Source organism: Oncorhynchus clarkii, chromosome 4 (genome assembly GCF_045791955.1).
Source record: "Oncorhynchus clarkii lewisi isolate Uvic-CL-2024 chromosome 4, UVic_Ocla_1.0, whole genome shotgun sequence".
Classification (NCBI taxonomy): Eukaryota; Metazoa; Chordata; class Actinopteri; order Salmoniformes; family Salmonidae; genus Oncorhynchus; species Oncorhynchus clarkii.
The window spans coordinates 35983008-36006106 of NC_092150.1; the positions used below are offsets into that span (position 1 = coordinate 35983008).

Below are 23099 nucleotides of genomic sequence, written 5' to 3' on the forward strand. Positions count from 1 at the left end.
TCCATAAATTATCAGGAAATGACTACAGATATAATACATTTCTGAAAGTACGTGGATTTGTTTATGACTAAGTATAAATGCTTACAAATGTCAGCATGTTGACATATGTAAGCATCTGCACACGCATCAAGGGCGAGTCTTGAAGGGATCTCATCCCAGATATCTCCCTGGACTCATACGGTAGCAGGGAGATTTCTGAGGTCCAGTTTGGATGCATGCAGAAACTGTTCCATTACGGAGAATATCCTAGCTCCATATATGAAATTAAGGACATCCGTATCTGGCGCATGTCTAAAATGGTAAATAGATATAGTTAAAAGATATCCCCTGATATTGACCCTTTTCGCCCAGTAGCACACGCATTCATGCACACACACGCACACACGCACACACACATAGCTGTGTTTTTGTGAAAGTTCAGGACTTTTTGGAGTGTACCATTTTTTCAACATTCAAAATCCTATTTTCCCTAACTCCTAACCCTAACCTAACACTAACCCTAAACCTAACCCTAACAGAAAAACCCTAAACCTAACCCTAACAGAAAAACCCTAAACCTAACCCTAACAGAAAAACCCTAAACCTAACCCTAACAGAAAAACCCTAAACCTAACCCTAACAGAAAAAACCTAAACCTAACCCTAACAGAAAAACCCTAAACCTAACCCTAACAGAAAAACCCTAAACCTAACCCTAACAGAAAAAACCTAAACCTAACCCTAACAGAAAAACCCTAAACCTAACCCTAACAGAAAAACCCTAAACCTAACCCTAACAGAAAAACCCTAAACCTAACCCTAACAGAAAAACCCTAAACCTAACCCTAACAGAAAAACCCTAAACCTAACCCTAACAGAAAAACCCTAAACCTAACCCTAACAGAAAAAACCTAAACCTAACCCTAACAGAAAAACCCTAAACCTAACCCTAACAGAAAAACCCTAAACCTAACCCTAACAGAAAAACCCTAAACCTAACCCTAACAGAAAAAACCTAAACCTAACCCTAACAGAAAAACCCTAAACCTAACCCTAACAGAAAAACCCTAAACCTAACCCTAACAGAAAAACCCTAAACCTAACCCTAACATAAAAACCCTAAACCTAACCCTAACAGAAAAACCCTAAACCTAACCCTAACAGAAAAACCCTAAACCTAACCCTTAAGCTTAAAATAGCATTAGAACAAATTCAAGGCCTGAAAAAAGTTTTTGTTTCCCTACCTTTTCAGGACATCAAGGCGTAATGTTAGGACATTGGGTTCCTGATAATGTGGGAAAACAAACACACACACACACACACACACACACACACACACACACACACACACACACACACACACACACACACACAGAGATCAAATGTGTGGAGCGAGACGGCTAACTGCTGCTGTGTCCAACTGCACCGCATTAAACGTGCTGAGGGGCTTATTACACATACACACACACACACACACATTCACTCTCTCTCTCTCTCTTTCTCCCTCTGTCTCTCTCTCTCTCACACACACACATACACACTCCTCCAATTATAGCCCAGTGTGTTGATGTGCTTTTTTGAGAGCTATGATGAGAGGAGAAACAGAGAGAAGCACTGAGAGTTAATGTTACTACAGTAGGAATCCCAATCTTCCTTTTTCTCTCTCTCTCACACACACACACACACACACACACACACACACACACACACACACACACACACACACACACACACACACACACACAAACACACACACTCACACACACACACTCACACTCACTAACTAGAGGTTTTCACAGGTCCAAAAAGTGGGACCCGTTCCGAAATGGACCTGGGGCTTTCCCACCCAGACCCAATATGAATAATTTTGTTTTTTTTAAATATGGAGACCCATTCCGAACAGACTCGACGATGACTAAACCCGTTCCGTATAGACCTGATCGGATCCAGACCTGATCTGAGTGAGGGTAGCAGCAGAAATGTCCTTTTCTAAGTTACTTTATTAACCAGAGCTGATAAAGCGCGAGAAGAGGGAGAGAGGTACCGTTCTAGCAGGCGAGGGAGAGGTCTTACTGTAAGCAAGTGGCAAGGAGAGCTAGGCTAATTAAGCTAGCTAAAATAGCTAGCTAGGCTAATTAAGACTACAGTGCATGCGCTTTCCATCCTACAGTTACAAATAACAACAACTGCATTCAGAATATTAAGCAGCAGCCTACATGTTTGCTCTATCCATCTCCTTTAACTTTTCATTCCGTAATTTTGATCCATCCTCCGTTGATTAGATAACTCCTATCTTTTCCACACACGGAGGCTCTATAACTGTAGCCTATCGCCGCTTTGATCACTTCTGATTGACCAACAACAAGTTACACGCGCCAGGCTCCACTCTCGTGTAAAGCAAGAGCAGTAGAATCAATTATCAAATGTATCTCTCCCTCTCGACTGCGGCTTTCACATTTGGATCTATACGGGCCCTTCGGATAAATCAGTTAAAATTACACGTACCCGAGACCCGTGAGAATCATGTCAGATCCGGCCCAAACCCGTGACATTTAGAATTCTGGATCCGGACCCACATGGGTCCTGGATCGGGTCTCGGGGATTCGGGTACAAGTGGATCTGTGAAGACCTCTGACACACACTCACACACTCACACACAAACACGCACACATAGTCTCCCATCTGGAGTTTAGCTCTAAGCATCAGGAATTAAAGGAATCGTACTGCTCTTAAGGAGGTGTGGGTGTGTATGTGTGTGTGTTATGCATGCATAGCGTGTGTGTACGTGTGTGTTCCTCTCTGGCGAGGTGGTGTAATCAGAGACAAGGTATTAGGGGGAAACTTTTCTGACCTTTAAGCTCACGTTCACCATAAATAGTATGGAATTATCTGTAGATACTCTCCTCTCTCTGACCGCATCCCAGATGGCAACCTATTCCTTTTATAGAGCACTACTTTTGACTAGGGCCCATAAGGCTTTGGTCAAAAGTAGTGCACTATGTAGGGAATAGAGTGCCGTTTGTGACATGCCCTCTGACTTTCTAATATCGTGCATCTCAGACCCAGGACGATCAGCTTTCACTGCTTTCAGAGGGATATAGGCTAATAATCTTGCTATACTCTGCTCTGTATGGGCCAGGCTTGGAATATAGATTTTGAACATTAAAACAAGTCAAGACTAGTGATGGTTGATGTTACTGTTTTGTCGCTGTAGAGCAACGTAATCTCAGAAAGTAGGTTTCTCTATTCTGTGTGTTTGAAAGTGAACACAATATGGTGTGTGTGTTTGTGACTATAAGAAAAAAATACTATTCAAGCATGTGCATGTGTTTATGAAAAGTGAGAATGCTGTGAATTTGTGTGCGTTTGAAAGATAAAATACTATGACAGAGTGTGTGCCAGCACAAAAAGCCTCTGGGAGCTCTCTCTCCTCCTTTCCCACGGTACGTGTCCCATGAGCCTTTGCGGTGACGTCAGGACAGTGGTTTGGGTGGTGTGGTCCCCCCTTTCTGAGGTCACAGGTTCACTTCCTGTCTGTCAGGAACAGGAACACGTTGGCTCTACTCCAATCTGTGTGACCAATCATGTGTCTGTCTGTCTGTCTGTCTGTCTGTCTGTCTGTGGGGGCTGATGCTTCAGGAGGAAGAGCCAGAGGACTTGGCCATAGCGACAGGGGAGGTTCATAGTGTCAGGGAGTTTATGGAGAAGTCCAGTGGGCAAAACCATTGTGTAAGTATACACACACGCATGCCATGCATGCACAAACAGAAAATCACACACGACACATACCCGCATCTGTGAGTCAGAGAAGTACCCAGCCAGATGTACACACCTGTGAATGTTCACATCATGTTGTGGTAGAGGCAGATCAGTCAGACAGAGAGGTGTGTGACATGTTTTGTCTGCTACAGACCTTACAGCAACAAACTACCCACCGGAAGGGAAGAGGGAGTGATAAAGAGGAAAGAGAGATAGAGGGGAAAGAAGAGGTAGACACCAGGACATATGTAGTTTATGGGAGTTGCCCCTGTCACTCAACTAACTGATAACATCTCTCTCTCTCTCTCTCTCTCTCGCTCTCTCTCTCTCAATGCAATTCAATTCAAAGGGGTTTTATTGTCATGGGAAACATGTTTAAATTGCCAAAACGTGAAATAAACAAAACAACAATGACAACAACCGACAAAGTGAATTAAACAAAACAAAGACAAAAACAAACAGACATTAAGAGTAAACATTACACACACAAATAGTTATCTCTCCCTCCCTTTCTCTCTCTCCCTCTCTCTCTCCCTATATGTCTGTCAATTCAATTCAACCGGCTGTATTGGAATGGCAAACTTGTGTTTAATAAACTAAAGTGAAATAAACAATCAGAAAAAAACAGTAAACATTACACACACACATACGTTTCAAATGTTATATTATGGAAATTTACAGTGTTGTAAGAATGTGCAGATAGCTGAAGTACAAAAGAGAAAATAAATCAATATGGGTTGTATTTACAATGTTGCTTGTGCTTCACTGGTTGCCCTTTTCTTGTGGCAACAGGTCACAAATATGTATCTCTTTCTTTCTCTCCATTCCTCCCACCCTCTCTGTCTCTCTCTCACCAGGTGGGAGGGGAAGGATGAGAACGAGGTTGGTCGTTGCCAGTCAACAGCGTTGGTGAACATGAATGTGGACCCCAAGTACTACCGTCCTACTGAAGTGGGGAGTCGTGTGTGTGTGTGTGTGTGTGTGTGTGTGTGTGTGTGTGTGTGTGTGTGTGTGTGTGTGTGTGTGTGTGTGTGTGTGTGTGTGTGTGTGTGTGTGTGTGTGTGTGTGTGTGCGCGTTTTGATGTTGGGGAAGTGTGAAATGCTGTCGACCTAACCTGGCTGTCGATCACAACACACTTTATGCCCCACAGTGACATATGAACTTGGAAATATGTCAGCCGCACTGTGATGCGTCAACATAGACACTGGCGCTGTCAGACTCACAAACTCACGCCTCTCTCTCTGTATTGTGCACGTAAGGTTGCCCACACACACACTCTTGGGTTGCTGACAGAGCTGTGGGCAGATGCACACTATCACAAACAAACTGAAGAGTGAAAAGATGCAGACAAGTACCTGAGAATCTCATCACCTGAGAAACTGTGCCTTTTTCTTTCCTCTTATCAGAGATTATGCTAATCAGATTTCTCATGAACAATAACATCCAACATAAATAAACAATGCATGCCACTTAAAAACCCTTACTATCAAACCTAAACCATTACACTAGTTGAGTTCCAAAATAAAGTACTTTGTGTAGGTGAACGCCTACACAATGTATTCTACACTAACGAGTGGTTGTCTGAGCTCAACCTTAAAGGGATACTTTGGGATTTTGGCAATGAGGCCCTTTATCTATCTCCCTTGAGTCAGATGATCTCCTGGATAGCTTTTTTTTGTCTCTGTGTTCAGTATGAGGTAGTTCAGTTAGAGGTAGTTTCATGAGCCAATGCTTACTTGTGTTAGCACAATGACTGGAAGTCTATGGGTATTTACTAGCATGCTAGCAGGTACCTATAGACTTCCAGTCATTGCACCAACGCTAGTTAGCAATTGCGCTAGCGCTAGTTAGCAACTTCCTTCAAACTGCGCGTAGAGACATAAAAATGGCATCCACGAGTTCATCTGACTCTGGGGATGTAGATAAAGGACCTCAATGCCAAAATCCGGAAGTATCCCTTTAACCAACCCCTGGAACTAGCTGTGACTTGTACTGCAACTACCACAGCCCAGAGAAAATGATAGCTCTATCACCTGAATGAGGCTACAGTTTATGGTTGAGGCAGTTCGACTGAGCCTCAACAAGACCTGTACAACACAGCCAAACAAAAACAAAGACACTCTCCTGTTCCACACAGTGACTTATAACCTCAAATAAACCACACCACTTTATGATTTTACATTGCTCTATCAGCACATATCAAGGGCTACAGTACACTCCCCTACTAACCACAGTTACCACACCATCTTCAATTTCTCACAAATCTGTCAATGAGTGAAAATCAACGCCCAAGCTAGTACCTATTCTGCCAAAAAAACAGATCTGACTAAGCTCCACCCCTCCCCACTCACACACCACCTCTTAAGCAAACCTGCACAAGCTATCCCTCTCTTTCCCCCCCACCCCCTCTCCCATCCACAACAAATCTGCATGTATCAGTCACCCTCGATAACACTCGCCAGACCAGACCAGAGCACACCTGCACAACCCCTCTGCCCTCCCCCAGCCTGCTCCCTCCCTTTGTGCGTGCTCCCCCCTATCACTCTCAGCCCAGTCTGTCCTCCCACCTCTCCTTCCCTCCCTCCCCTCTCCCGAGGGCCTATAGGGAGATAAATGAGCTCATGTCAGACACACACACACTGACAGGGCTAATGACGATTTACACACACATTAGCACACAGCCTGGGGTCCTACACTCACATACAGCACATGCATTACTGACACTCTCACATACAGACAATGGATACGTTGCACATAAACTAGCTGTGCTAGTGACTTGGCTATTATGCAAAGAACCATCCTATATATGAAGGTATTTGTCTAAAGAGACACTTTTTCAATGATACTCTTGTTTGACTGATTAATTGTATCCTGACCTTTGAAACATGCTCACACACGCACAGAGATCCAGACAATAACAGGTACTTCCAGTTGAGCAGGGGAACAATGCTAAGCCGTAGGAGCGGTGTCACACATGCTTCCTGTCTTAGGGGTCAGGGATCAGAGGTTAAATGCTCCTCATTCTCTCTTCTTTCCTTAAAAACTCTCATATCCTGCCTGCCTTCACCTGGAGTGACTCAGTAGAGAGAGAGAGAGAGAGAGAGAGAGAGAGAGAGAGAGAGAGAGAGAGAGAGACTCTCTTTCTCCTCGCCCACAGTAATCCTGTGTCTGTTTTACAACCATACATGTATATCTGACAAAACGTCCTGCTCCTATTTATATCTCAAGTCTATAAGAGGGAGGACAGTGCTTCTCTCAAGTTTCTACTTTCTCTTCCCAGCCTATAAAACAGATTGCCCCATCCTCAGGTGTGTGTGGAGGTCCATCCCATCCATCAGTCTGCAAAGATTCCTCTATAATCCTGCAGCATCACTCAGCTGGGTCTTAGTCCTAATCCTCTAGGGCCATCTCACAGATCGGAGGGTCCTGGAGTTAAAACACTACCCTAATCCTGTCCCAAACACCGTTGGGTAACCCGACACCCCATCAGGGGAAGCCCCGGTCCCCCTGGACTTTACCCCTGTGTGAGATTGCTGACAGAGGGACCCCCCCCCCCCCCCCCAAACCTTACTCTGTTCTTAAACAATACACCTCACACCTGGAGAGAGAGATTATCCACTACTTTGATACATGCGGACTGTAAATTACTCTGTCCCTTTTTGTCTCTGCCTGCCTGCTTCCCTCCCTCCCTCGACACAGTTCATGCGACAGACTCTGAGACGGCTCTTCACTCAACACAGAAAGACCTGCAGCAAACTGACCAATAAAAGTGAGAGCAAATCTAACTCACAGTATACGCTCATACACCCAAACCATACAATGTTGCATGCCTAAATTTGAGTTCTCTTTCAGGACGCCTTGATGGGATATACATTGAAAAGCAACACAGCAAGGGAGAGCTGGACCTACAGATGTCTACTGGCTGTGTTATGACTGATAACTGTATGGTCTCACACACAATCACCGGTAATCAGATAGATAGAAAGAAAACACTGATATTACATGTAAATCAGAGTACTTTTAACGTCAGGTGAAAGGTGTTGAGGGAATGGCAACCTAAGTTGACAAAGTAATATATTTGAGTAAATCGGACTAGGAGCACGATAAACAACAACCCATATTGTTGTCTCTCCCTGCGTGTCTCTGTCTGTAACACTTTCAAATAAGCTTTATAAGCGCGAAAAGTCTCAGTGGTTTCCAAATGAATGAGCTCCTGAGCCAAATTGGCGGACAAATTGTGTCTCCCCAATTTGTCTTCAAGTTGAAGATCATGGTGATCAACCAGTTGGGGGTCATTTGAATCACAAAAGACCCCCAAATGGACTGAAACAAACTCACACACCCCATCAGACAGCTGACAGCACAGCTGTACTGAGGTGTCTTAGCCATTTGCCTCCTCTTAAAGAACAATCCTAAAGTGAGACAGGCCAGGATAGGTCATCAGCATTTCATGCTTCCCCAACATCAAAAACACATGCACGCACACACACACACACGTTGTTTATTTATGTTGGATGTTATTGTTCATGAGAAATCTGATTAGCATAATCTCTGATAAGAGGAAAGAAAAATGCACAGTTTCTCAGGTGATGAGATTCTCAGGTACTTGTCTGCATCTTTTCACTCTTCAGTTTGTTTGTGATAGTGTGCATCTGCCCACAGCTCTGTCAGCAACCCAAGAGTGTGTGTGTGTCAGGTGTGCTCCCTCTCCGGCCTCTAGGTCACTAGGCTGCACACATGTCACCATCGTTACTCGCACCTGCGCGTCGTCAGACTCACCTGGACTCCATCACTTCCCTGATATATCTCACTCCCTTTGGTTCCTTCCCCAGGGGTTATTGTTTCTGTTTCTCGTCTGGGTGCTGTTAGTGTTTCTTGTCTTGTATTATGTTCCGTTTATTTTATTTAAACACTCGCTCCCTGAACTTGCTTCCGAACTCTCAGCGCACATCGTTACAGAATGACGCCTCACCTAAGGGAAGCATCAGGGAGCGTTTTTATTCTTATTTTTATTCGGTGGGAATGATGTCGGGTCCGGGAGCCGCTACAGGCTTCCCTGCCTCCACTAGCTAGTCAGGCTTTCATGCCTCAGCCAGATCGCCAGGCTTCCCTGCCTCAGCCTGCTTGTCAGGTTCCCGCGCCCAAGCCGGCAACAGGTTCATGCGCATCAGTAGGGGTGACCGGTTCGCTCCTGATCCCCAGGATTACCTGCCCTATTTATGTCACTCCCTTTGGTTACAACCCCAGGCGTCATTGTTTCTGTTTCTCGTCTGGGTGCTGTTAGTGTTTCTTGTTTTGTATTATGTTACATTTTATTTGATTAAAACACTCGCTCCCTGAACTTGCTTCCCGACTCTCAGCGCACATCGTTACAGTGTGAGTAACCTTACGTGCACAATACAGAGAGAGAGGTGTGCGTTTGTGAGCCTGACAGCGCCAGTGTCTATGTTGACGCATCACAGTGTGGCTGACATAATTCCAAGTTCCCGTGTCACTGTGGGGCAAAAATTGTGTTGTGATTGACAGCTCCTCTCTGTGGTTTGTCTCAGTGCCCCTCGGGCAGAGAGGTGAGGAGGAGGGGTGGGCTCAGTCATACATTGAAATTCGTCCCTTCCGTCTCTGTTTGTTTGTTTTTCTTTATCTAATTTGTCTTCTATACCTGCAGGTCTTTCTCTCTGTGTGTCTTTATTTCCTCCCTTCTTTCTTGTAGCTATTTTTTTATCGCTATCTGATCATTTCTCACTTCTCCTCCTTTCCATATCTTTTTGTCTCTGTCTCATTTTTTTTTTTACCTCCACTTCTGTCTGTCTTGCTCGCCCCTCTCTGCTGGTGTCTCTATGTCTGTCGGAGTGATATGACGCAACAGTCAGGTTAGACAGGGAGACTGTGGTTAGTTGAGCATGGAGGAATTCCCTTCCAGGCGGGATTATATTTGTGGTTGAGTTGCATAGAAGCAACCCTCCTCAACCTCTCTACCCACCCACCAACTGGTGAAGGTGAGGTTGGGAGTAAACATGAGGTAAAACAGGTGAAGCCCTTATACCTTCTATTCAGCCCCCTGATCAGCCTCTGTAAGCTCATCAGCGTGTGTGTGTGTGTGTGTGTGTGTGTGTGTGAGAGAGAGAGAGAAAAAGGAAGAAAAAGACAACAGTAACATACAGCATGATTAGTGTTTAATTGTGGATGACGTTCTTTCATGGAAACATAATTAGTCTCGATTTCTCATGCCCTTTCACAAGGAGGGGTTTGACGCCGGCCACGAAAGCCAAAGTGATAAACCGCATATCTATCTATATCCGTGTCTAAGAGCATCGCCTTCTGTGTCACTGGATTTGATCAACGACACCGTGACTAGTGAGATGATTGAAGTGCAGTTCCCCCAAACCCTGGAGCTCCCTGCCTGTCCATGTTAGAACCTCACAATCCCATACACATATTCACGTCCACACTAAAGACACACCTCTTCACGCAAGCTCACCCAGATGATCTGTTGTCTTAGCATATCCTCTGTGTAGTTATTTTCCTTGGTTAGTCTGTCATCATGTTTAGTGGTCTCCATGGTTAGCCTGTTTAGTGGACTTTTGTGTAGTTGCTTATTTGAATGTGTGGTTGTGTCGCTTTTTACCCTGCTGATTTTCTTCTGCGTGTAAAGTGACTTTGGGTGTTGTGAAAAGCACGTAGATTAAAATGGATTGTTATAGTATTAAACGACATTAAATAGCAAGAAGAGTTCCAAGTTCTAATGAAGAAGCCAAAAGCTTATTCCTCAGAATGTTGGGGGTTGAAACCTGTTTTGTGATTTCACTGATTTGATGCCGTCCTCGGGGTTGACACAGGTACAAACAGGAGATTCTTCTTCTCTGTTGTCATTTGATTGACAGGTCTGGATTGGGCCCACAGCAGAGCCAGATACTAACGTTTTCCCAACATGAGTAATATGGAAGTGAAGGTTACAGTTCATCCAAGTCACGTACACACATTCCCTCCAACACAACACACCCACACATCATAGGACACACAGCCACTTCACTAGGTAGTCTTTGGCTTAGGTGAATATCAGGTCATTTCTAAGGTAGCTTGAAAACCACAACTGCATTGACCTCCCTATGTGTATACTTTATGCAAGACTTAGAATAATTTGAATCATTCTACAGAAATAATGACCCAACCTATTTGAAAGAGGTCATGTAATAACACACCACAGTGGAGTGACCAGTTAGGAACACAAAAGTTTATTATAAACTGGGTGGTTCGAACCCTGAATGCTGATTGGCTGACAGCCATGGTATATTAGACCGTATACCACTTGTATGACAAAACATGTATGTTTACCGCTCTAATTAGGTTGGTAACCAGTTTATAATAACAATAACTCAAGGGCTGAGGGCTAAGGGCTGTATCCAGGCACTCCGCATTGCGTCGTGCTTAAGAACAGCCATTAGCCATGGTATGTTGGCCATATACCACACCCCCTCAGGCCTTATTGCTTAATTATAAAACACTACTACACATTATAAGTAACACCAGTGTTTCCCCTATAATAATTTAGCAGTGGCGCACTGACACTGCTAAACCGTTGCTGCCAAGTCCCCAAATATTCATTAATAATTATTATTATTATTATTTGAAACAAAAAATTCTCCCGGGACGCACTTTTCAGATCCGCGTGACAAGTTACAACAAGTTACATATCTTGCCCAGATTCTCATCAGATCGACAGAGAAACCTCCAGGGTAACTAGCCAGATAGCTTGTAATCCTGGAAGTGTAGCCAACCCTAGTAATAGATGTATGCAATAATTATTAGCTAAAATAGGCTGGTGATGTCATTGAGATCAAAATATCAAAGAAAGATAACATAATTCACTTTTCATGCATATTGGAGTAGACAACAAAAAAAGTGACCTTCTCAGTCGCTCATCATGCTCTGCTACCTCTGCCACCCCTGCCGAAGAAAAAAACAGAAGGCAAACACTGCACACTGACCCATTATAACCTACTGTAGACACAACAGAATGACAATGCAATGACACAGGAGTGATAAAAGAGCAGGGTTTAGAATAGATCTGTGTCTCTCCTCGCTTTTGCATGGGCAGTGAGATAAAACTGCAAGGAAGGATAAACTACGCACTGATAGACAAGGCAGTTTGAAATAAAGCATACCTGTGGATGCAGACTGTTGATAAGAGTACAGATGTCTTAAGTTGGAATCCTCCCCTTTAACTAATGCGTGTCATTAAAAATAACTCCATCAACATGCCACACCTCAACAAACTTCTCTCTGAGCAGTGTGCGTGTGTGTGTGTGTGTGTGTGTGTGTGTGTGTGTGTGTGTGTGTGTGTGTGTGTGTGTGTGTGTGTGTGTGTGTGTGTGTGTGTGTGTGTGTGTGTGTGTGTGTGTGTGTGTGTGTGTGTGTGTGTGTGAGTCAGGAATATGACACGGAGGGGGGGAATCTACAAGTGTTAACGTCTTCCTGCTTCCTTGATGTCTGTCATTCCGGCGGTGAGTCGTGCGTAAGACGCTCATCAGAAACACACACGTCACTCCATCGTTTATTAAAGCATCCTGATTTAGAAGAGAGAAGGACAGTGACACAAACACAATAGCTGTAGTGAGGGGAGTCAAATAAACAGTGGTGGTGTTTTGGTAACCTTTCTGAGGGCTGGCTGGTAAACCCCAACCACCCCATGTGGTAAATGCTGACTGACTGGCTGTAGTTCATATCTACTATGACAGAGTGATAAAGACACATCTGACAGATCACCTACTGTAGCTCAGTCAACCAGCTGGATCTCTGCCTACACAGATACCTTGCAGCACCTGGGTTAGGTGGGTTTAATGAGCGTGACCAGGGATAACTCTGGGCCCTATAATTTAGGTGGTCTATGTAAGGACTAATCTGTGTTAGTACAACTCAACCCTGATGAGCCAACCCATCGTTGGGTGATGATTGTTTTTGGGGGGGATATGTGGTCTCTTGGACCAGCGCACCATGTTACCAGAGAGACAGAACTCATTTTCTGGCCAGAGCCTTATATTGAGAATATTGAGTGTGCAAAACATTTTTTTTAAATAGGAACACCTGCTCTTTCCGCGACGTAGACTGACCGGGTGAAAGCTATGATCCCTTGTTGATGTCACTTGTTAAATCCACTTCAATCCGTGTAGATGAAGGGGAGGAGCTTCGAGACGATTGAGACTGTGCATGTGTACCGTTCAGACAAGATATTTAAGTGCCTTTGAAGTTTCAAGGTCTAATGTCACATGCACAAGTACAGTGAAATGACTTTCTTGCGAACCTAAAACCCAACAATGCAATAATCAATAACAACGTAATGCTAGAAGGAAACGCACGTGAGTGATAAGAAGAAATATGAAGAACAGAATAAGTAAGTGAAAAAGTCAGTAAGCATGCTATATACAGGGTCAGGTCCAACACCGTAGTTACATGTGAAGGGATACTGGAGTGATGGAGGTAGATATGTATAGGGGTGACTAGGCAACATAAATAAGGTAAACAGAGTAGCAGCAGCTTGTATTTCAGTGGATGTGCGTGTTTGTAGAGTCAATATCGATGTATGTTCATATTATGTGTGACTGAGCAGGTGATGGAGTGAATTTGTGTGAGTGTGTAGTGCCCTGTCAGTGTGCATTGAGACAGTAAGGTCTACTGACAATAAAAGGTCAATAAAGATATCTCACATAGTCCGCGTGGCTATTTTGTTAGCTATTTATCAGTCTTATTGCTTAGGGATTGAAGCTGTTTAAGAGCCTGTCGGTGCCAGACTTGATGCACCGGTACCGCTTGCCGTGAGAGAACAGTCTATGGCTTGGGTGGTTGGAGTCTTTAACGGGGGATGGTTGTAGGTACGGTAGTAGGTGCCAGGCACACCGGTTTGAGTGTGTCGAGAACTGCAACGCTGCCGGGTTTTTCATGCTCAACAGGTACCCGTGTGTATCAAGAATGGTCCACCACACAAAGGACATCCAGCAAACATGACACGTCTGTGGGAAGCGTTGGAGTCGACATGGGCCAGCATCACTGTGGAACGCTTTCAACACCTTGTAGACCCCATGTCACGGCGAATTGAGGCTGTTCTGAGGGCAAAGGGGTATGCAACTCAATATTTGGAAGGTGTTCTCATTGTTTTGGTTTTCATATGCCTCCACTCTGGCGGTCGGGACCTCATAAACCAGGTCCCAGAGTCCCCGTAGTCCTGTCTGTTCCTGGCTCTATGAACCTTGTTGGATCTGTGTCCTCATTGGGCGAGGGAGAAGGATGAGTTGTGCTCTAATCGGGTGAGGGTCAGGAATCACTCTTTGTTTTTGTTTTTTTTGTGGAACTGCTTCTTCATTGGTTTCAGCATCACAACTGGGACCCTGCAAAAGCCACCATAACCCAAGGCATGACCCCACCTCTCTCCGTCTACTACACCGAAACCCTTATGTACAGCCTTAATCCCTTAGCGCTCAGGGTCAGTGTTGAACCTGTCCTGCTATACTCTACATATCAACCGACCCCCTTCCCAAAAAAATATACATTTTAGATTTCCCGCCAGAAAACGTTCCAAGAGAAACGGTGTCATATTACGTTTCCAGCAGATTCGACAAGAAAAGCAGGTAAACCACTCAGCCTCAGTGTGAGCATGTGAGTGTGTGGGTTTGAATATGTGCACACACATTTATGGTGGGTAATCATTCCTTGTGCTCCGAAGAACCCTGAGAAAAGAAAATCTCCACAGTGGGCCTGTTTGTTGCGTAATATCTGGTGCTTGACGAAGCTTGAATTATGGTCGTTATTTCAAAGTTTCCGAGTATTAGGATGGAATTCCGTTTCCTCTCCAGACATTTTACAGAGAGACCATTCAGCTGATCTGCACTCCAAATGGCACCCTATTCCGTGCTATAGTGAACTACTTTTAACCAGGGCCCATGGCGCTCTGGTCAAAACTATTGCACCATACATGGAATGGGATGCCATTTGGCTTGCAGCTAACACTCCTTTGGAGCAGGAAAGGACAGTCGGTCTGAATAACAACTACTCTTAACTACTCTTAACTACTCTTAACTTAACTTGATTTAACTTGATTTAAAACTGTTTCATTTGATGGCCTATGGTTTTCATAACTTGTTAATGTGCTGCTCCAAAAGAAAAGCGATCTACAGTATATATATATATTTTTTTTTAAATGTAATTTGACTTTTGAAGACCTGAGTTTTATGTGCCGATTCATGTATTGAGTTACGCTAAGAACTCTCACTCTGAATGCATTACAAAGGTTTTGAGATGACAATCGCTGACATACATGGTTATTATGTAGACTTAGAATAGAATAGAATAGTTTAGCGCACTTCACAGCTGGCTGGTCTTGACAGGTAGAGGTTTAGAGAGCCAGTCATTGTTGGAGCCTGAGTCTGGTTCAGGCAGTGCTGTGGTGAGAGCCCCAGGTAGCCGTGGGGAAGCCAGGGGGTTGAGTAGGACGTGAGGCCAGGTGGGGTGCGCCGTCTGTGGGTTGAGCCAGTGCAGCGGAGACCAGAGACCTGGTCCATGGAAGTCTGGAGTGAAAAATGCTGAGGCTGCACTCTGTAAGCCCCTTTAACAGGGTGCTATTTTATTTCCATCTTACCTAGCTGTTAAAAAGAGGATAGGTTATGGCAGCCTGTTAGTCCGTTTATTGTGTTAGCTCTATGGTTTAAAAAAAAATAAATCAGCTAATAAAAGTGAAAGGAAAATGGAACACCTAGTCAGTTGCACAACAGAATACATTCAACCGAAATGTGTCTTCCTCATTTAACCCATCCCATTAAAATATGACCCCATAAGGATGTCGTACCTAGCCTTAATAGGTCCAAATGAATTATTTTCATAATGGCAGGTCATTTATTCTCAGAAATCGGTTTATAGTCCATTGTGCCATTATTTACTTTGACAAAAACTGGTCCTTTGAAAAATACTTTATCTTGGTATTTTGGCTCATGTTATTGGTGTTATTGGTTGCTATGCAGTACAAGGTAGAGGTTATGGATTCCTCACTATGACTCCTCAGATGATTTGTAATAGGATAAAGTGTATAATATCCAATAATAAATAAATAAATAAAACGTGTATTTTTGTATTATTTTTATTATTGCGAACTCAGTCTGGGTCTCAACTTACAGTTAAGAGTTAGAATAATAGAGATGTACTCAAGGTGCAATTTCGGCGTTTGCATCAGCAGTTACTCAATTAGCCCATGTCAGTAAAAATACATCTGATTGGTAACTTAGTCTATTGGTCAGCTAAACTTGTATAGTAAGCATGGTCGAATTACCAACCAGGGTGGGGCCTATTGATCATCAGTTATCATTTTAAAAACTGCAAACATTTGCCTCCTCCCTATGGCAAAATGTGTCGAATTGATGGAAACTAGCTGTAAAACTGCACATTCTTCTCTCCACCCCATGGTAAAATGTGTAGAATTGCACTAAATTAACTTTGAAACGAGCCACTGCAGCCCCTCATGATGAGTTCAGTGTTTTTGTTGCCCCCAACCCCATCAAAGTTGCCCATCCCTGATATAAGGAATAGGATGCCATTTTGGACACAGTCAGACAGTTTGGAGACGTTGATAGATTGAGGTGAACGTCTGAACACCAGACAGACATAAAGAAGCTATTTCTTATTTTATGAGGGGCGTGATTTATCCACAGAACAAGCTTTGTCGAGCAGCGCCCTGTTCCACTCGCGCTTGGCCCTTAAATTTACAATGTTTGACACCAAACTGGCGATCAGCACTCGAGGCTATGGATGTCTGGCAGCAAACCACACTTCTTTCACACAAAGGAAGCATGAAATATTCGCAATATTTTAAAAGGTTTCCTTATATTAGGGAGGAATTGGATGTCCTTTCCAAGACTCGAGGGTCACCCTAGAGCCAATCACGTTCCATCACCTGGAAGTTTGCTTTCTGGAAGAATCCTTGTTATGTGACCAGGGTTGCATCCCAAATGGCATCCTATTTCCTATATAGTGCACTACTTTTGACCAGAGCCCTATGGGTACAAAGGTAGGTAGGTACCATTTGGGACACGGTCCAGGCTTCTCAGAGTGGATGTAATTACAGGATGTCTGCAATTCAATATGCGATTTGAAGTTTTGTCATAATTCAGTCCAGTTCTGTTTGTTCGGCACTTTTAATTTACATAGACGTCAACTTCCCAAAAGTACTGAAAATCTAACACCATACCAAGGAGTCAGTTTCAGACCCAAGGAAAACTTTCCTGCCTGCTGATATGTGGTTAGTGTCCCCTCCTTTAGGGGAAAGCCACCATTTTCTAATCAGCCTATAGGCAGGATCTCAGTTTGAGCCCACCACATCCCAGTGACACCCCCCTTAGCCGTAGCCGTAGCCATGAAGTGCTTTGAAAGGCTGTTCATGGCTCACATTAACATCATTATCCCAGAAACCCTAGACACGCTCAAACAGATCCACAGATGATGCCATCTCTATTGCACTCCACACTGCCCTTTCCCACCTGGACAAAAGGAACACCTACATGAGAATGCTATTCATTGACTACAACTCAGTGTTCAACACCATATTGCCCTCAAAGCTCATCACTAAGCCAAGGATCCTGGGACTAAACACCTCCCTCTACAACTGGATCCTGGACAACACATTTTCCACGCTGATCCTCAACACCAGAGCCCCTCAGGGGTGTGTGCTCAGTCCCCTCCTGTACTCCCTTTTCACCCACGACTGCATGGCCAGGCACGACTCCAACACCATCATTAAGTTTGCAGATGACACAACTGTTGTAGGCCTGATCACTGACAACGATGAGACAGCCTATAGGGAGGAGGTCAGAGACCTGGCCAAGTGGTGCCAGAACAACAACCTGTCCCTCAACGTAATCAAGACAAAGGAGATGATTGTGGACTACAGGAAAAGGAGGACCGAGCACTCCCCCATTCTCATCAACGGGGCTGTAGTGGAGCAGTTTGAGAGCTTCAAGTTCCTTGGTGTTCACATCACCTACAAACTAGAACCATCCAAACACACGAAGACAGTCGTGAAGAGGGCACGACAAAACCTCTTCCCCCTCAGGAACTAAAAAGATTTGGAATGGGTCCTCAGATCCTCAAAAGGTTCTACAACTGCAACATCGAGACTGGTTGCATCACTGCCTGGTACAGCAACTGCTCAGCCTCTGACTGCAAGGCACTACGGAGGGTAGTGCATAAGCTCAGTACATCACTGGGGCTAAGCTGCCTTTCATCCAGGACCTCTACACCTGGCGGTGTCAGAGGAAGGCCCTAAAAATTGCCAAAGACTCCAGCCACACCAGTCATAGACTCTTCTCTCTGCTACCGCATGGCAAGCAGTACTGGAGTGCCAAGTCTAGGAACAAAAGGCATCTCAATAGCTTTTATCCCCAAGCCATAAGACTCCTGAACAGCTAATCAAATGGCTACCTGGACTGTGCATTTTTTACTTATTTTTTTTATTTTACATTTTTTCTTTACTTATCGATTGTTTACCGAATACTTAAAAAAAACTGCACTGTTGTTTAAGGGCTTGTAAGTAAGCATTTCATTGTAAGGTACCTGTTGTATTCGCCGCACGTGACTTTGATTTGATTTAATGTAGTCTCTCTCCTGTCCTAATGTTTCTCTGTGCACTCTCATCCCGGTCGCCAAGGCAATGAGAAGCTGTGTGTGTCGGAGCGTCGCCGTGGTGATGACAGCTCCCCTCCGCAGCTCAGCTCTGTGTTCGTCATCGCTGGAGTCCCATTTCCATACAGCTGCTTATCTGATGCTGCCCAGTCAGCGCCACACTTCCTCCCAGCTAGTTTACACGATCACTCCCTGCCTCCCTCTCTCCCTTTGTCCCTCACTTTCTCTCTCCTACCCCCCCCCCCCCCTTCTCACTATCCCTCTTCCTCATTCCTTACCCCTCTCCCTCCCTCTCCCTTCGCCTCTACCTACCTACTTTCCTTTCTCTCTGTCCTTCTCTCTGTCTCCCTGTGGTTTTTCTTTCCTCCCTCATCTGTGGTAACAGCTCATCCCTCTCTCTTTCCCTCCCTCTCATGAAGTATTTTACAGCCCAGATTAGCCACAGTAATGAAGGGCCTGTTAGTATGAAAGAGTTGTAAATATTTAGTGTTGTTTTACACCCCGCAAGGTGTGTGTTTTCTGTGTGTGTGGATGTGTTTAACTATTCTTGTGGGGATTCCCGAAGTCCCCACAAGAATAGCAAACAAACAATAATTTGACCAACTTGGGACATTTTGTTAGTCCCCATGAGGTCAAATGCTATTTCTAGGGGGTTAATGGTTAAGGTTAAAATCAGTGTTAGGGCTAGAATTACATAAAGAGTTAGGGTTAGGCGCTAGGGTTAGTTTTAGGGTTAGGGTTAAGGTTAGGTTTTTGGGTTAAGGTTAGCATTAAGGTTAGGGTAAGAGTACGGGTTAGGGTTAGGTTTAGGGTTAGGAGTTAGGGAAAATAGGATTTTGAATAGGACTGAATTGTGTATCCCCGCAAGGTTAGCTGTGCAAGACTGTGTGTGTGTGTGTGTGTGTGTGTGTGTGTGTGTGTGTGTGTGTGTGTGTGTGTGTGTGTGTGTGTGTGTGTGTGTGTGTGTGTGTGTGTGTGTGTGTGTGTGTGTGTGTGTTTCAGTGTGTGTGTTTCAGTATGCGTGTTTCAGTGTGTGTGTGTTTCAGTGTGTGTGTGTGTGTTTCAGTGTATGTGTGTGTGTGTGTGTGTGTGTGTGTGTGTGTGTGTGTGTGTGTGTGTGTGTGTGTGTGTGTGTGTGTGTGTGTGTGTGTGTGTGTGTGTTTCAGTGTGTGCGCGTGTGATTGCCAGTCTCTGTCAATTAACCTGGCATTAATCTGTTGTTTCTGTGCTAGAACTGTAATTAACATGGATTAAATAAGAACCACAGTGAGATTAAAAAAAGGATTAGTGTTGAAAGTGAAAACACACACACCTGATATACCTGGCTGCCGTAGCTTCAGGTTGTCTGTTGTCTGCCTGTCAGATGGTTTACAGTTGAGGTCAGATACTAATAGTTTGGTTGAGTGTTTTGTTTTTGCTTTGCTAAGTGGCTTGTTTTGCGTTTAACTCTCATATTGTTGGTTTTTGTAGTAATGTCCCCTGTGGGCATCCATACTTATAGAGGTGTAGTCTAAGAGTAGATCATCTTTAACGCCAGGATGGCCACAGTGCTCATGTGATAAAGCTTTGGTAGCACTTGTTACTGGAGTCACTCCAACGGATCGACATTCCCCTTTATATATGGTGAAAAGCATGAACTGGCGCACACCCCCAGAAAAGTTAGTAGAGTGGGAAGGCAACTCAGTTGGGCTTCAACCCCTGACATCACAGAAACACACATAAGACATGGAAAATGTTTCAGGAAATTAGCTTTAAAACAGCAAAAGAAATCTCTGCCCCCATGCCAAATGTTTAGAATTGGAGGAAATTAGCTTTAGAACTGCAAAATATATTTTGTTACTACTCCAATAAATGACAACATTCATCTCAATATTAGGATGGTGTTCATAATGTTTTGTACACTCAGAGTATATTTCATTGTTTCCATTTCATTTCATGTTTGTTACTTTTGGTTATGCTTTGGTTCAGTAAGCATCATCAATTACGGGGACGTGCATGTAAGTGCATGCTGATAAACTGTGAAAATAATATGTTTTATTTATCAGACTTGTTCATAAAAAAGACATGTTCATAAAAATATTAATGGAACACAGGTAGCGTGTGCGACCACAAACAACAGGGTTGGACTGTAAAGGTGGACGTTATCTCATTGTCTTTCAAATGGCAGGAGCCCATTGGCTCTCAGGGCCACGCCATACAGGTCAACGGTCATAGAGACTTCCATCCGTGAGTGTCGAGAGAGAGAGAGAGAGAGAGAGAGAGAGAGAGAGAGAGAGAGAGAGAGAGAGAGAGAGAGATAGGGTTTCCGACTTAGGGATACCACTTCTCGGTCGTTCACCACATGTGAGGTGAAGTGAATCTGGGTGACAGGGGCTCTTACCATCTAGAGGATTTAAGAAGAAAACCAGGATGTGTGTGTGAGGATTTATAGACGGGAAAAAGAGGGAGAGGGCTGAGAAATACAGTTGACCTTTAACCTCTAGAGGTGGCCGTAATATGACCCTGTGTGTCTATTGTGGCAAGAGGGCAGGGATGTAAGGGTATGGGTATGGAGAGAGGGGTGAGGAGGGAAAGGGATTAGGGGGAGAGGGAAGGAGTGTGGGGTAGGTGATAGAAACTTCCTGTGGTCAGTGTCGATGCAAATCACACACACACACACACACAAGCTCCGTCTATAGATAGCAGTTAGTTTATCCAGAGTCTCTCGGGTGAGGCATTCAGCCCTGGGCGTGTGCGTGTATGCGTGTGGGCATACACACACGCGCGCACACGAGTACACACACCGTTATGAGAAACAAACACACAGGTACCTCAACTAACCCTGCTACTACTGCCGCAGAGACGTACATTAAGCAAAAACAGAAGTTATTTTCTAGCCAAATCATTTAACTCACTGACTGATTATTTAAATCACGGATCCTTTGTTCTGTAATCCCTCAACACTCAACTGGTTTAATCTCGATCCAATATAACACTGTTTATTTTCTTTAGGACCCTTTGATTGTCCATGATAATTCAATTTCAAGTATATATGAAAATGAGAGTGAGTTTATCGCCGCTGAACAAATATTCTACAGAAAAGGCGAACGTCATAGCGCTCAACGGCCCAGCGCCATGCAAAATAGAAACACGGGTGTAGCGTCACCACTAACCTACTCATATTTGAATTGTTTTTAGAAACACAGTGAGAGGTGGATATGCCAATAAAGCCCCTTAAATGTAAATTGAATTGGGGGGGGGAGAGAGAGGAGTAAAGAGAGAGAGAGAGTGGAGAAATAGAGGAAGCAGAGGGAAAGGACAGAAAAGACAACGAGTCAGATAATCGAGGTCATGGCATATTTGACTAATTTGCCTCAGTACCCCAGCATATCTCTTTTCTTCCTCAATGTATCTGACATGTTGAGAGGATAACTGTCGATTTATTAAGGCTCTCACTGCAACCTTATTAAAACTCTAATCTCAGATGTGGTTCTGACTACAGCCTTTTTAAACGTACAGACACCCTTAAGCACGATGCTGTTCGCAAAGCTGTTTCAATTTGTCCATTTCCCTGCCTGTGTTTAAACCTATAGGCCTATCACAGCTTGTCACAGTCTATGTATGAGGGAGAGACTCCATTTGTTTTTATAGGCTCTGAGCAGGGAACTTGAAAGATAGAGAGGGGGTAGAGAGAGATCAGCGATGGAGGGAGGGAGGGAGGGAGGGAGGGAGGGAGAGAGAGAGAGAGAGAGAGAGAGAGAGAGAGAGAGAGTGAGGGAGGGGGGAGAGAGAGAGAGAGAGGGAGTGAGGGAGGGGGGAGAGAGAGAGAGAGGGAGAGAGGGAGGGGGAGAGAGGCACTTGGCTTTACAATGATTTAATGGTTAATTGGTCAGACTCGTTAAAGCTGCCTGTAAGTGAAGCAGTAAAAGGCCTGGCTGTTGGCCAATCGCTGCTGGCTTGTGTAACAAGGCTTTGCAGGCACCAGCTCAGTTCTCGTCTCTCAGTTCACAGCCCAGGGCTGAAGGCCTCACCTGAGAGACTCTGGATAAACTAACGGCTAACTATAGACTGTGGTTGTTTGACTGGGCTTTTCTGACTATGTAATCCTGGGAGTTTAAGTAATAGTCACAGACAGTTCTGCTTCGTGTCCCTAGGTTTTTGTGTGAGAGGTTTGCGTGTGTTTGTGAGCGTGAGCGTGTCTGTACTGCGTGTCGTCTCTGTATCTAGTGTGTGTGTGTCCAGTGTGTATCCAGCGTGTGAGTGTGTCTGTCTGAGCATTGTACGTGTGTATCCAGTGTGTGTCTGTCTGTGTAGTGTAAGTGTGTATTTACTATTGTGCGTTTCTAGTGTGTGTCTGGCAGTCTGGTATTTCCTGAAGGAGTTTCCTCCTACCGTCGGAGCGGAACCACCCTGGGCCCCTCAGCAGTCCAACACACAGCCTGACTGACCCGGTACTACTCCCTGAGAGGGAGAGAGAAGGGGGAGGCAGAGAGGAAGGGAGGGGAGGTGAGGGAAGAGGGAAGGAAGCAGAGAAAGAGGGGTGAGTGAGTGTGAGGGGAGAGAGCAGGAGAGAGAGAGAGAGAGAGAGAGAGAGGGGGGGGGGGGGGGGTAAAAGAGAAGGGGTGTATGATAAGGGGACAGGCCAGGGTGTTAAAGTATAGCATATGAGGGAAGAGAATGAGTGTGAGAGAGGTTGTTCACAGAGGTAGAATTCTGTCAGCTATATG

At 44.5% G+C, this 23099-nt stretch overlaps 1 pseudogene; it reads left to right on the top strand.

Moving 5' to 3' along the window:
- Positions 1-22819, top strand: part of LOC139407973 (GDP-mannose 4,6 dehydratase-like) — a 190682-nt pseudogene extending 167863 nt beyond the window's left edge.
- Positions 22820-23099: the final 280 nt, after the last annotated feature.